General features: G+C 40.8%; 1 protein-coding gene across 2 annotated transcripts in view; it reads right to left on the bottom strand.

Moving 5' to 3' along the window:
* Positions 1-16251, bottom strand: part of gabrb1 (gamma-aminobutyric acid type A receptor subunit beta1) — a 75483-nt gene that overhangs the window by 46412 nt on the left and 12820 nt on the right. The gene's annotated exons all lie outside the window — the stretch shown is intronic.

Genomic DNA, 16251 nt, shown 5'->3' with positions numbered 1-16251 from the left:
TTATTCATGCTGAATATACAGTGAAAATGAAAATGAAAACATCCACTAAATTAAATTACTGTAAAAATGCATCAGATAAATATTTCCTTTAAAGTTTTTTGCTCAGTTCTGATCAAAACTGCTAAACTGCTTAAAAAATTACAGGATTTGAAATTTTTAATTACCAAATTCATAAATGACATCACTGATTTGGTGAAAAAAAAAACACACAAAATGGCGTGTTTTCAATATAAAAAGTAATTGTGAGCTGGATTTGTTTTACCTTTTCTCAAAATCTTGGACACATGAAACAACATTGCCTTTGATACATTGTTTTAGATTTTTTGTCCCTATTTTAATGTTGGTTTTCCCCACTGACTTCCATTATAACCACATTTTTTGACTGCAAAACCATGACACCATATAATCATGCACTTGGTTCATGGTTTTCCCTGTTGGGAAGATGTAAAATATGTAATTTTTTACTCTTGATCATCAGTTGGCACCATTAACCCTTTAGAGCATGTGCAAAAAAGATTTTATATGGTGTGTAACAGCAAGTTAAATTGTTTGTACGTGTGTCTGAGTGTGAGAGTGTCCTTTGCGCAGTTACCTTGATGTGTCTTAAAAAATCTAAATATGCATCTCAGCTCTCAGAACTACACGGAGTAAACAAAAACAAAGACTGTGTGTTTATGCTCCATCAAATGTGGTTATAATGGAAGTCAATGGGGCAAAAAAAGCCTCCAACAGTAAATTAGGGAGAAAAAAATTACAATTCAACAATGCATCATAGTCAGTGTTGCTACTAATCATTCACATGTCCAAGACAAATAAAAGGTAAAAAATATCCAGTCCACAATTACTTTTTAAATAAAAAATTTTGTGTGTTTTTTTTTTCACAAAATCAGTGACATAATTTGTGAACTTGGCAATTAAAGGGTTAAAATCCTGTAGTTTTCTAAGCTATTTGATCAGGACTGAGGTCGCTTAACAGATTTATGCCCAAAAAAAAAAAAAAAAAAAAAAAAAAAAAAAATATATATATATATATATATATATATATACATACATACAGTTAAAGTCAGAATTATTAGCCCCCCTGTTTATTTTTCCCCCACTTTCTGTTTAACGGAGAGCAGATTTTTTCAACACATTTCTAAACATAATAGTTTTAATAACTCATTTCTAAAAACTGATTTATTTTATCTTTGCCATGATGATAGTAAATAATATTTGACTATAGATATTTTTAAGACACTTTTATACAGCTTAAAGTGACATTTAAAGGCTTAATTAGGTTAATTAGGTTAACTAGGCAGTTTAAGGTTAGGCAAGTTATTGCATTCAATGGTTTGTTCTGTAGACTATCGAGAACAAAAATAGCTTAAAGGGGCTAATAATTTTGCCCCCAAATTTTTTTTTAAAAACATTTTAAATTGCTTTTATTCTAGCCGAAATAAAACAAATAAGACTTTCTCCAGAGAAATAAATATTATCAGACATACTGTGAAAATTTCCTTTTTCTGTTAAACATCATTTGTTAAATATGTAAAAAAGAAAAAAAAATCTAAGGGGGGCTAATTATTCTGACTTCAACTGTATATATATGCACAAAATGTTCTTGGATCTTCCTATAATTACAGTTGAACCACTGAAGTCACATGAAATGTTTTGACAATGTTTTGGATCCTTTTCTGGACTGTTGCTATATATTGAGGGGCAGAGAGCTCTCAGATTTTATTGTAAACTGTGCTCTTAAGATGAACAAAGGTCTCAGGAGATTCCTCCGGCATGAGGGTAAGTAATTAATAACACAGTTTTGGGGTGAACTAACCTTTTAAATTCATTTCCTTTTTACCACGTTGGACCCTCTTATCTCTCCCCCTGATATTTTGTGGCATAGATTCTAGGCCAAGGTGCTGGAAACTTTCCTCAGAGATATTAGTAATATACTGTAGTGATCTCACCATTATGTTCAAGAGATCAGTTTGAGATAATTTAGTCCTTGTGAAATCATTCAAAATAATTCAATACACACTTGCTTTACACTTGCTCAAATATAATCTTCTATTATCTTGTGTTTTACAGCCTCCCTGAGATCATTTCAGCAGAAAATTAAAAGAATGTAAGTCAAAAGTACATATGAAGAGTTTCGTTGCAAAACGAGATATACCCATTTTGAGAAATGTCGAGTATTTGACATTATTATTTAAGACATCAACAGTCAAGGTTATCCACAATTTTTGCACATTAAACTATTACTTGAGCTCAGTGAAGACCAGGAACACGATATTTTGAAATCCAGGATATTTTTTATTTTTATTTTATGTCCATAAATAGTTCATAAATAGGTCAAAAACCATACTAAAATGCAACATATTAATCTTAACATTGTCAAACATCTTAAATTGGTAAAAAAAATAACTATACATCATAAATATATGGAATAATATATACAAAGATTGATTAAAAATAACAAGATCCTGAGTTAGTTTTGGCCTGAACAAACACAACACAACATAACATAACTTTTTTTGTTTGTTTTATTTTTGTAAAACGCTATATATCCACCTTAGGCTATATTCTACTACAGTAATACAATGAAGAAAAGCGAATGAATCAATGTTTTGTTTGATAAGTAAGATTAAGTTAGTTAGATAAACGACTTGTAGCTTGTTACAGAAAGAGTGGAAGGCGGCTCCTTACACCGCTGCTGAAAAACAAACCTGTATGATCAGAGCGGGCGGAGCCGCGGTGTCACAGTGCATTGAGTCTGCGACACAAGCTCACCTCACCCTGTCATATTTAATGAATTATTACACTGTATAATGTATAATAATAATAATAATAACAGCTTATTTATTGGCTGTTGTAAAAAGCAAAATTGTTTATTTTTCTCTATAACAACCTGTGCCCTTTATGTTTCCTAATAATAAACCAACAACAAAAAAACGTGAGGTTTTAGGCTATAAATAATAGGTGCAACCTCATAAATAAATCTTCAGATAGGCTACTCAGCTACATGTAAGAAGTTATTTTAAAAAATAATTTTACAAAGGACACTTGGAAATGTAGCCTTGCAGACAGGTCTCTTGTGATGGGGAGGAGCGCAGGAGAAAAGGTGTCCCTGGCCTTCCTTTTGACATCAGCGAAGACTCGCTCTCTGCTGCATTTGTGTATTGTTGACAGACACAGGAGTATTTTATTCTGGTCCACTTTTGTAGCGTTTTTATACATTTTTGGAAAGTTGAAGGCTTCATCTTCTATCACTAAATCAATGAGCAAACTCGGAGCACTTCACCGGTAGTGACTCTCTTCCCAGGGGATGCTGAGCTCGCGCAGAATCCTGAACATTCTATATCCGTTATATGGCACTTTGTAAAGAAACTGGTCTGGTGGAAATCGCGTTTTGTGAAAAAATAATTTTTTTAGTTAAAAAAAATGTACATAAAAATGGCCTAAAATGTACATTCTTAAATGTTATTAATGGCAGCAATTCACACATATAGATCAAGGTACATCTGAACAGTGTTTTCCAATAATAAAATCCAAATGTCAAAAAAAGGATGTTTATCATGTTTTGCAACCAAACTCTTCATATATATATATATATACAGGCAAAACAAAAGTGGCTCCTGGTGATACACTGATGACTTAAGAAGTGATATTATTGGTGCAAGAAACAAAATATTATTTACAAAATTTTTTACATTGGCAAAGTCTCAAGTGCAAACATTTCGTCAATAATGGTGTAGTATGGATGCAAACTCACCCAGAAGGTAAACTGTTTATGAGAGAGGATTAGTGTGCTTAGTTGTTTAATAAAATGGTACTTACTTATTATGTACTTATACTGGATGCTGAGACCCATATAAAAAATTAGCAAACAAACAGCATCGCCTCATGTTTGAGTTAGCTCTCATTCATCCATAATAAATACAGAACTCAGGACCATTTGCAGAGGCTGTGGATTAATGAAAATAATGCCATATAAAATGTTCAGTTTCTTGCACAGACTAATTGTTCCACCTTAAATAACCTCAATGTATCATCAGGAGCCACAGGTGTACATTTTGTTTTGCATGTATATGTTTTTTTTTACACCCACAAAGAGCCAATACGACCAGTTTCAGTTAAAATACTATTTTAACGTTATACTGACTGGCCTGAGGAGGAGTAAATTAACACCAAATTACAATTTTTAGTGAACTATTCTGCAAACACTAAAAACAAATGCATGCTTATTAGCAAACGGTAACACTCATTGCCATAAATAACACAAATAATACTAAAAATGATCATTGCTGTCCATCTCATTTTTGTTTCTGTCTGCATGTTTAACCTCAGACAGGACATCTGCTTTACTTTCTGACAAATCAAAGAGGATGTCAACCACCTCCAGGCTGAACCTCCCCTCAGAAAAGACCTCCTTCACCCAGTTCTTCCTCAACCGAAGGTCATACAGCCACCGCCTCCAGATGTGCAAAAACACAAAGCATTATCTAAGAAGACAACCTCTCCACTGCCGACTAAACAACATAATTATAATGACTGTGCTGCCCTGGAGCTTCATGCTTCAGAGTATATGGAAAATAAAGCTGCGTTCATCATTGCTTTGAGGTCAGGTTAATCAAGGCAAAGTCTGCACTAATCCACATATATCTGAAAAACCCTTTCTCTGTTTTGGCCTTGCCGTACATACTGAGACAGCAGTTTTGTCATTTGAAAAATGAGTACTGGTATGAGTATAAGTACATTTAAAAAAATGGCATCTCATGTTGTATCAGGGCTCCAGACTGTGACTAAATGGTTGCACTTTGAAACTTTTTTCTGCCATTGTGAATAAACTTTGTTAGAGTTCGTGCTGGCACTGCTACTAATTTGGCAAACTGATAAGCAATGATATCCTGTTGCATATGAAATACACAGAGAATGAAAGAGTGCTACTTGTTTAAAAAGTGCAGCACAGATTTCATGAGAAACAATAGACTTCAAGCACTGAGATAAAACCACAAATGAAACTAGTTTAAAGGGCAGCTATAATGAAAATCAACTTTTGTAAGCTGTTTGGACAGAACTGTATATAGGTACTGTATGTAACGTGTCCACAATCATTTTAGAGTAATATAAACACAACAAGTGTCTTTTAAAAAAAAAAAAAAATCCTGACGTTAAAATAAGATCTAAATCCCAGTGATTTTGAGGCCTATTGCAACGTGACATAGGAGTGTGGTTTTCCCTGCTCACCGAATTGACTGACAGACGCCATGTTTCTATAAGAACATGTTTACACATGTCCATAGGACATTTGGTACACAAAGAAACTGGGATTAAAATATTTGTTACAACTCTCTGTGATTTGTATAAGTTTTATATGTATAAAACACACCATATTTGTAATAAAGACAGTAAAATTGTAATGTAATTCTTTACTACAATCGCCATGGCCGCATTGTGTCTTCTTAGATAATGCTTTGTGTTTTTTTTTCAGCTATTGTGTGAGACTCATCATTTCACAAAGGCTTGAATAAACTCCACCAACTCCAAGCATCAAATAAACTTACTTGGTATTTTTGATTAGTGGCCTTATTTCAGCTTCATCCAAGTCTGTCTCTCAGAAAATGTATAAAGGATAACTGAGAGAACTGCCCAACAATACAATTCATATTTCAAACATGGGTTTTCGCTCAGAAACCAGCTTTGAAACAGTGTCTCTTAAGAATCTGTATGTGTTGGGACTAACTGAAAAGTCAAGACTGAAAAGGCTGAAAAACACTTGAACTCCATCCCCCAGTTGCCATGTTTCTCAGCTGAATAACAGGTGAACAAATTAAGTTGAGATTCCATTAAAGCAACAAGATAAGTGAGAGTGAAGGTTAAACAGACAAAGTGGATTTGCTCTGCTTTTTCTCACAGACACTTACGAAAGGCTATAAAATAATCACAGCATCTATGTCTGATTTGAGACCGGGTGATGTTTTAAATCGGTTGATGGGAAAATAAAGCTCGATGCAAAGCAGATATAAAGTAAACTGTATGTAGCTTTAGTATGTTGCCATGTAACCAGCACAAGGGAGAACAAGAAGTTGACTAGCTTGAGTTAACTAAATTATAAATAGCCTATATTTTATGACCACCACTCACCATTCATCTCTCTCACTCCTTCTAGCTAAAATAAATCTCTCCACCAAATCAGTTGAAAAGATCTACTCTGTTTGTTCAAATATATTTGACAACTGAAGTATCATTATTTTCCATGTGTATATTTCAGAGTAGGGCAGGGCGATTATTTCAATTAATTCGAATTTACATTTTTAGACGGTTTAATTTTGTATTAAATCAAGGTATCGTGATTTTTTTTTTTTAATTATTAGATAAATTATAATTGCGCTTAGGTCCACTCTGTATTACTCTGCCTGACTGCCTGTCTGGGTTTAATTCATGGTAGTGACGGACTGAACACAAAGAATGGACAGCCTAATCAAACCCAATGCATGAAGTTGTGGGCATGGATCACAGAACTGGTGCAAATACAAGCACTTAGGTGTCTTAAGTTGTGTATTTTTCTTTTGTTAATAACTTTGCATCAAACACACTCTGGTCCACTCTCTCTATTTAGCCTGACAGACAAAATAGAATAAATATATTATTTTACTTTAGACACGCATTTGGTGCTTGTATTTGCTCCTGCTATACGTCCACAACTTCACACACTGGGTTAAATTAGGCTTTACAGTTTCTGTGTTCAGTCCTTTACTTTCAATGTATCTTTTTAAGAAAATGGCAGCAGCATTACAACCTGTCATTCAATCAAGAAGATAAAGTCAAAGCCAAGCTGACAGCCAATCTTTGCCAGGCTCAGCAAAACTTGCAAAAAAAAAACCTATTCTTACAACCAGTGCCCCTTCTCAGAGGATGTTCAGTGCAGGTGGGAACATTATAACCTATCATCACAGAGCATCTCTAAAGCCTGAAACAGTAGACAAGCTGGTCTTCCTCTCAAGAAACCTGTAAAGAACAGCTACATGTGACTTATCAACAACATGCTTTGTGTTTGCATGATGCAAGCAAAGTGTTTTTTTTTTTACTAATTACATTTTTTTTTACTGTTGTAAATTTGCTTAACTTTTTGAGTTGACGGATGTAATGTTTACGTTGATTAAAATGGTTATTTTCTCACTATCCACTCAGAACAGAAGTATTTATTGTTTATTTCAAATTGCACAATATTTACTTGTGACCTGATATACTTTTGCAACGGTATTTAACTTGTGAATTTGTTTTACATTTATTTACACCTTGTTGACCAATTTATGTATGGCATGGCCATTAAAAATACAATGTTCCTTAATCTGATGGTTTTTCAAGTTACTTATAAAGAGAATGTTACTTCAGTCATTTTGTTGTAATGTTTTAAGTTGACAAGTTACACAATAAAAAAAAAATTAAAAATCTAAATCGTGAATCGATCAAACTTTATGAAAGAACCTAGATTTTTTATTTTTCCATGTCGCCCAGCCCTATTTCAGAATATATCACACTGTCTGTCTTCCTGTGTGTACAGGTATGTGTGTTTTACAGGGATATGGGTGTGACATAGTTGTACTCTATTAGGGTGTTTTACAGGGGTGGTTTACGGTAATATTTACACACCATGGGCTCCATCTAGGTGCAAAGTCTAGGGGTCCTATCATACACCCGACGCAATAAGGTGCAAGATGTGTTTTGTGCGATTGTTGCTATTTTGAGACCAGCGCAAGTCTAGTTTTCAAATTTTGCACTACGTTGTTTAAATAGAAAATCCATTTGCGCCACTTCGTGGACCCATCGGTGTGCCACAACATGAAAATTAGGGTTGCACTGATCTCAAAATAGCAACAAATCATGCAAAACATGTCTTGCACCTTATTGTGCCTAATGTATAATAGGACCTTATGTGTACCTATAATTTTAAATGCTTAAAAACCACATTTAACAGGACATTTTGAAATTGAAAATTTGCCACAGATTTCCTGAGGGTTGGGTTTAGCGGTAGGGGAAGGGTGTGGCCATGTTTTTTGCTGTATAAAATGGAGTGTCCCAGTAAACCATATATAGAAGTATGTGTGTGTTTAAGCATCAGGCACAGACATGATATGCTACAGCATCAGAGCAGAGCTCATTAAAATGCACAACCTTTCCTAATACAGTAAAATCTTTCCATTTAATATTAGAGCCAAGTCCTAGGGTTGGAAATGGACCTAGAAACATTTATAGAGAATTTTTGCACTTACTTAAACCCCATAACTTGTCTTTGACAGAGAACAATTGAATATGTTGTATAAATGCATGCCATGGCAATCAAATTTTATTTAAACATTTCATTTTCATAGGAATTTGAATGGTGCAACAGATCACAATTTGAGTTAAGTTGTTTGTACATTTTTATACTGTCAATATTACCCAATTGATAATTAATGAAGGCACAAAATGGCAAATATCAATTTGAAAAGCTTTGATTTATTCAATCATTCGTTTTTTTTTCGGCTTAGTCCCTTTATTCATCAAGGGTCGCCACAGCAAAATGAACCGCCAACATATCCAGCATATGTTTTACATAGCGGATGCCCTTCCAGCTGCAACCCATCACTGGAAAACACCCATACACTTTCATTCACACATATATTACAGACAATTTAGCTTACCCAATTCACCTATAGAGCATGTCTTTGGACTGAGGGGAAAATCGGGGCACTTGAAGGAAACCCACGCGATCACAGGGAGGACATGCAAACTCCACACAGAAACTCCAACTGACCCAGCTGATGCTCGAACCAGCGACCTTTTTGCTGTGAGGCAACAGCACTACCCACTGCACCACCACACCGCTATGATGATGATACTTTTAATCAATTAATATTCCAATATTGTGTGATTTTCATAGAGATGGGTTGTGGCTGGAAGGGCATCTGCTGTGTAAAAACAAGCTATATAAGTTAGTGGTTAATTCTGCTGTGGCGACCCCGGATTAATAAAAGGACTAAGCCGAAAAGAATGAATGAATGAATGAAAGAATATTGTGTGATGATATAAAAGGACTTGAGATGTTTAAGTTTCTCTACTGAGCAGAACAACACGTCTGTACTGCAAAACCTCAGTTAAGATTCTTCTCACAGAGCACACGCACAATGTCCAGGCCAGGCTGAAGATTTGGAAATGCCTATGCAATCACTTCACAGCATGCCTCTGGGGTAAAAAAAAAAAAAAAAACATACAAAAATATATTTTTATTCTGAGATGATGAACTGTGAGTATGCATGATCCTCAAACTGAATCTTGCCATGGCCCTGTTCCACCTGGAATTAACATTCACTTAAATGCTTTCTTTAACCACCCACAGTTTCATTATTGAAACTTTCTTTTTTATTTCTGGTGAGATCATGCTACATGACTTTGCAGTATAGGATGCTTTTCATTTATTAAAGTCTGTTCAATTTATTCATGTTTTAAAAGTGTAAAAGAGAACTTGAGCTGTTGGTATCAAGACTTTTGCCTAAGCAATGTCAGACCTTACTGTCCTAATTGAATAATTTAAAATTTTATTTTGGTCAAATAAGTTTAATCTAGAGGCCTTTGCCTGTCATATAAGTCACTTTTGATACCAAATTATCTACTAGAAGTCAAGTTATTATTTGTTGTTTCTAAAGGTAGGTGAAGTAGGTGACAAGACTTTGTCAGATAATGTAATAAAAACAAAAAAGGAAAAAAACTTATAAAAAAAAAAGATTCAATTGACAAAAACAACTTTTGATATAATAAAACGTACTTCATAGGGTCCAATGCATTAGGAATAATAGTATCTGTCATAACCTTTTCACTTTATTTCACATACATCCAAATGTCGAAGTTTTTCTTATTTTTTTATTTAAGAAAATACAAAAATAATTACAATTAAAAATGCTTAATTTATAGTAGCTTATTCTTGTGATATTAAACCTGCCTTTACTCCAGTCTTAAGTAAGCACTAAGCATTATTTCTCTGCAAATAATTACTAAACTCATTTATTGAATGACGATAAAGTTGAGTTCTGAAAGTTATTTCTAGAGTACTACAAATGATTTCATTTCAAAATATCGAGACACATTTCTTTCCCATATCACTTTATACATCCAGTATCAATAAAACACAACTGCTTACCGTTGCAGCCCCATAAAGATGACAACAGGTAAGTGTATCTATGTGAGCGTGGCAGAAAAGCAGAGAAAGCGCAGACTGAGACAGAAAGAGAGAGAAATGTGAAAGAGAGAGGATGAGTGCGCCTCAGGTTCGCTTAGGACAAATGCCTCCTTCAGCTTCTATTATTAGAAACAGCTGTTGCCCCTGACAACCGCTTAAAATCATCACTCCGCCACCTCAACTTCTTCACAGAGCAGCCTGACAGATGCACACACAAACACAAACACCAACACTAATGCTAAAGCAGACTAGCGTCACACACATAAACGCAGGCCGCACCTATCGCACCTCTATCTGACAGCGCTGTCTGAAATGAACTCATTTCTCTGAGCCCATCACTCTGAAGACATCACAGAGGAACAGGAGAATAGAGGCTCACTTGAGAGGGACTAAAACGAGATTAAAAGTAGAGAATAAAAGAAAATAAGAAAATTAAACTATGAGACCAAGGGACATGGAAAGCTGTGAAGAAAACACTAGCTTTGGTTTGGTTAGGCTGCAGCATTCGAGCCTACGTGAATTCAGACTTTATTTATGATATCTCTTTACAGCTGAGAGCTCCCTCATCCTCCATAGACAGCTACGTTTTCAAGATGTTCAAAAGAAGAACTTGACTTACAGTACAGTTATTTTGTCACACAAGTTTCCTTGGAGCTACAGCTGATTGCAGTTAAACCACTAAGGTCGCATGTTATGTTTTGACAATCATTTTTCATTGTTGTGTGGACTTTAAATGTCACTGGCAGTGTTGGGTTTAACTTTAAAAAAGTAATAAAATACAAATTACTTCTGGCAAATTGTAATCTGATTACATTACTAATTACTTCATGTAAGACGTAATCAGTTTACCAATTACTTTACTTTGAAGTTACTTTGAACACAAATAAAATATACCTATAAAATACAATATAAACTGCAGCTCTTTCAGTCATTTAATATTCACTGAAAAACATTTAAAATGGGTTTAAGTCAGCAGCTTTATATATTTAAAAGACTTTATTCGCCCAAAACTTAGAATTCTATCATTATTTACTTTTTTCCAATCCTGTTTGTCTTTAATTTTACACAAAAAAAGACATTTAGAAGAATGCTGGACACCTGTAACCATTGACATCCATAGTATGAAAAAGCACTGCAGTGTTAGGGTGATCTGTGTTTGTCTGAAGTTATTAGTCTACCGAAATGTGTATATTCCAACATATGTTGCTGATCGGTCAGTTCTTGTCATGTGACTCGTGGTTTTCAACTAGGCTGGGAAAATGCGAGCATGCACAATATACACTCTCAATATGCACACGCGCACAAAAGAAGTGATATGTGAACAGCCCCATAAGCAGCTTTACTTCTCTTCACATTTAGAAGAGTACATTTACTCCAGTTCCTACACAAAAATTTAATTTAGCCTGTAGGCTAAGTTGGACCGATGTGTCCTGCTTGGTGATGAGTATTGTCAAAGAATGAAATCAAAGTAATGTCTGTATTTGCACTTGAAGAAGCAACCACTTTCGTCATCAACCATTTCAGCTCTCATTTTCCAGCAATTCAAAAAAGCATGCTCATTATCTGACTGTGCAGTGGACAATGTGATTGAAAAGAAGCATTTTTTCTTCTAAAAACGTTCGAGGTTACTAAAGTAACCCTTCGTTCCCTGAGGAGGGGAACGGAAGCACTATAAGTGGATTTGATGTTCTAAATCCACGTATGGGAGGATTCGGTTTAGAAGCCGCTCGTCTGAAAGAGTATTGAACGGGCCAATGAAAGCAATGAATTGGCAGCGCAAGCTTGCGCAGGTGTGCTGCATCGCCAATTAACTGAGCATATAAGCACACCTGGCGCCATCAAACGCTATCCTTTTTAAGCTGAAGAGACTTTTAACAGCTAAGGGACAGTCATTATGGCGACGGAGTATAGTGCTTCCAGGGTTACTTTAGTAAGCTCGAACGTTCCCCTTCGGGGGGAACTTCAGCACTATAAGTGGATTTGATGTTCTAAATCCACGTATGGGAGCCCATTGAAAGCGCCATAATGACTGCACCTTACCAACACCCACCATGAGAGGGCAGTCAGGCAAGCGTGACGCACCCAAATCATGTGAGGCGCGGTCCTCCAACGTGCCCTTGGCCCTAACTTATCCCCACTTCAAAAGAAGCTTTACGGAATAGGTATATTTTTTTGGGGGTCGCTAGCGTCTAGATAATTCTAGGAATATACGACAGTAAGTTGGGAATCGTGCCATCCCAGTAGGGTGGACGCTGCGGAGACCATCCGCACCCAATAGGGAGACAAACGGAATTACATATGGACTAACCCTGAGAAGGGGGAGTGCGCATAAGAAGGTGGTTAGCGGATAGGGAAGGCACGGGTCCACCCGGGGGGGGGACTTAACCGTGGTGGAAAAAGCATATGGGGATCACCAGCAGGGAACGGCCATAGCAGGCACCTGTACCCAAAAACGCGGGCTGACCAGCGGGCAGACCTAACGTAGTGGGCCGGCGAGTGACTCCTCCGCTGAGTCAGTGCTGGGGGCCTCGGAGGAATCTGCAGGGCTCACCGAATGGGGAACTTTACTGACAGACAGGAGGGTGCACATCTCTCCGTGTTAGGGAAAAAAGGCACCGCAAGCGTGCTACAACACCCACCGAGTTGTTTCCTCAATCACCAAAGGACCCTAACACCCTTGAGGAAACCGGCTCCACTCGCAGATTGTAAAATCTTGCAAATGTGTTGGGTGTCGCCCAGCCCGCAGCTCTACAAATGTCTGTTAAAGAAGCGCCGCGCGCACACGCCCAAGAGGATGCAACGCTCCGAGTGGAGTGTGCACGCACTCCTGGGGGACGCGGCTGACCTCTGCTCAAAAAAGCACACGAGATGGCCTCCACAATCCAGTGGGATAATCGTTGTTTAGACACGGCACTTCCCTGCTGCCGTCCGCCATAACAGACAAAGAGCTGCTCAGAAGATCTAAGTACTGAGTACGGTCCACATAAACGTGCAGGGCGCGAACTGGACAAAGTAAAGAAAGGGCTGGGTCTGCCTCCCTCCTACCTGATCTCTAAAGGGAGTGGTAGGAACTTTGGGCACATAACCCGGGTGGGGTCTCAGGATAACGTGAGAATAATCTGACCCGAATTCTAGGCACGAGTCACTGACCGAAAATGCCTCCAGTTCCCCGACCCTCTTAATGGAGGCCAACGCGACCAGCAGAGCTGTCTTTAGGACAGAAATCTTATACTGAATCGAGTGGCTCGAAGGGATCAAATCGCAGGCTCGTGAGAACGAGGGCGAGATCCAAAGAGGGCGTGAGAGGGGGGCGAGTTGGACTAATTCGCCTAGCTCCTCTGAGGAACCGGATGATGAGGTTATGCTTTCCCACGGTGCCGTCAGCCACCGCGTCATGGTGAGCGGAGATGGCGGCAACGTAAACCTTGAGAGTGGAGGGGGACAGCCTGCCATCCAGCTTCTCTTGAAGGAAAGAGAGCACAACACTGATCTGGCAAGTCTTCTCTGCGAGAGACACACCATTTAGTGAATAGACTCCACTTCAGGGCGTAGGCGCGCCTCGTGGAGGGGGCTCTAGCCTGAGTGATGGTATCAACCACCGCGGGCGGCAGGTTACCTAAGTCTTCCTCGCGTCTATGGACCACACGTGGAGGTTCCAGAGATCGGGGCAAGGGTGCCAGATGGTGCCTTGTCCCTGAAAAAGTAGGTCCTCTCTCAAAGGGATCTGCCATGGGAGGGCCGTCGCGAGGAGGGAGAGCTCTGATATCCAGGTCCGGTTGGGCCAGAGGGGCGCAACTAACAGAACCTGCTCCTCGTCCTCCCTGACCTTGCACAGTAACTGCGCGATCAGGCTCACTGGGGGAAACGCATACTTGCGTATGCCCCGAGGCCAGCTGTGGGCCAGTGCATCCATGCCGAGAGAGCCCTCGGTCAGGGAATAAAACAACTGGCAATGAGCGTTCTTGGGGGAAGCAAACAGATCGATCTGGGCCTCCCCGAATCGCGCCCATATCAGCTGGACAGACTCGGGGTGGAGTCTCCATTCTCCAGAGTGAATCTGCTGCCGTGAGAGCACATCGGCTGCACGGTTGAGCATACCTGGGATGTGAATGGCGCGCAGCGACTTCAGCCGCGGGTGACTCCACAGGAGCAGACGGTGGGCAAGCTGAGACATGTGGCGAGAGCGCCTACCCCCCATGCGGTTGATATACGCTGGAGAGCAAGGAACACTGCCAACAGCTCTAGGCGAATGATGTGCCAACGCAGCTGGGCACCTACCCACAGGCCCGCAGCTGCATGCCCGCGACACACGGCTCCCCAGCCTGTGCTGGAAGCATCTGTTGACAACAACATGACTGGACACCTGTACCAGAGGCACACCGGCCTGCAGGAACGAGGGGTCGTTCCAGGGGGCTGAGGGTGCGGCGACACAGCGCAGTAACAGAGACTCTGTGTGTGCCCGCATACCATGCGCGTCTTGGAACTCGATCTTGAAGCCAGTGCTGAAGTGGTCTCATATGGAGCAGTCCGAGCAGCGTGACAGCCGCAGCAGAAGCCATATGCCCCAGGAGCCTCTGAAATATTTTAGGGGGACAACTATTTTGCTGTCGAGCTCCCTCAGACAGTTCAGCAGCAGGCGAGCGCGCTCTCCGGAGAGGCGCGCTACCATGGTGACCGAGTCCAGCTCCATTCCGAGAAAAGAGATCCTCTGCAACGGGGCGAGTTTGCTCTTTTCCCAGTTGACCTGCAACCCCAATCGGCGAAGATGCCGGAGCACCTCGTCTCTGTGCGCAGTCAATTGCTCCCGAGAGTGGGCTAAAATCAGCCAATCGTCGAGATAATTGAGTATGCGGATGCCCGCGAGCCGAAGGGGCGCTAGGGCACCCTCCGCGAGTCTGGTGAAGACCCGCGGAGACAGAGAGAGCCCGAAGGGGAGGACCTTGTACTGCCATGCTCGACCTTTGAACGCAAACCGCAGAAACTGACGGTGGCGTGGAAGAATGGAGACATGAAAATATGCGTCCTTCAGGTCTATGGCTGCGAACCAATCCTGAGGGCGGATGCATCGGAGGATGCGCTTCTGCGTAAGCATTCTGAACGACAGCTTGTGAAGGCAGCGGTTCAAAATGCGCAGATCTAGGATTGGCCGTGACCCACCGCTCTTTTTGGGTACGATGAAGTACTGGCTGTAAAACCCGCTCTCCATCTCGGCTGGAGGTACCGGCTCGATTGCACCCTTCGCCAGGAGGGCAGCAATCTCCTCTCGCAAGACAGAGGCGGACAGGGGATTGACCCTGGTGAAATACCCGCCCGTGAACTTGGGAGGCCGTTTCGAGAACTGAAGTTCGTAGCCGAGTCTGATCGTGCGTATGAGCCACCGCGAGGGGCTGGCCCACGCTAACCAGGCAGGCAGAGCCCTCGCTAATGACGTAATCGCAGCAATCGCTGACGTACCCGCGGAGGGGCAGCGCAGAGTGGGTGTGCTGATCCGGGGAGCTCGAGGGTCCCACAGAAGAGCTGGAGGAGAGCGATTCGCTCTGGCTCCGCACCCTGACTCCGGAAAAGGGGCTTGGGGGCTGGGAGAAGGGAGACCGTCCCCCTGCGAGCTGAGAGGCGGCGCGTCCCAGACTGGCAGGGCTTGCAGTGCTCGTGAGCCACTGGCGGAGCGCACCGAACCTGCGAGCTAGAGAGCACAGTGTCTCAGACTGGCAGATTTCGGGCTGTCACATCCGGGGAAGTGAAAAAGTGCCCTTTCATTTCATGGCAGTAAAAGGAGCCGTTGGAAATGACGCCCCGCCCTCCAGCGGGGAAGAGCAAGTTCCCTCTTCTCCAGATGACCTGTCCCAGGGACACTTCGCGGTCCGTTGCCGGACTTAGCGGCGTTCTGGGCAGGGGGAGCTGCCTGCTTCCAAGGTGCTCGACGCGCTCGCTTCGCCAGAGGCGTGTGCGGGGGCGGTGCAGCTCTCGTAGGCGGGCGCCTTCGGCGAGGAGCAGGTATGGATGGCACGGCGGGCGGAGCGGGCTTACGGATCCGCCGATAGACATCACCCATC

The sequence above is a fragment of the Danio rerio genome, chromosome 13, assembly GCF_052040795.2.
Source record: "Danio rerio strain M-AB ecotype USA chromosome 13, GRCz13ab, whole genome shotgun sequence".
Classification (NCBI taxonomy): Eukaryota; Metazoa; Chordata; class Actinopteri; order Cypriniformes; family Danionidae; genus Danio; species Danio rerio.
The sequence above is the reverse complement of the archived record's forward strand: the minus strand, read 5'-3'. Positions and strand labels throughout refer to the sequence as shown.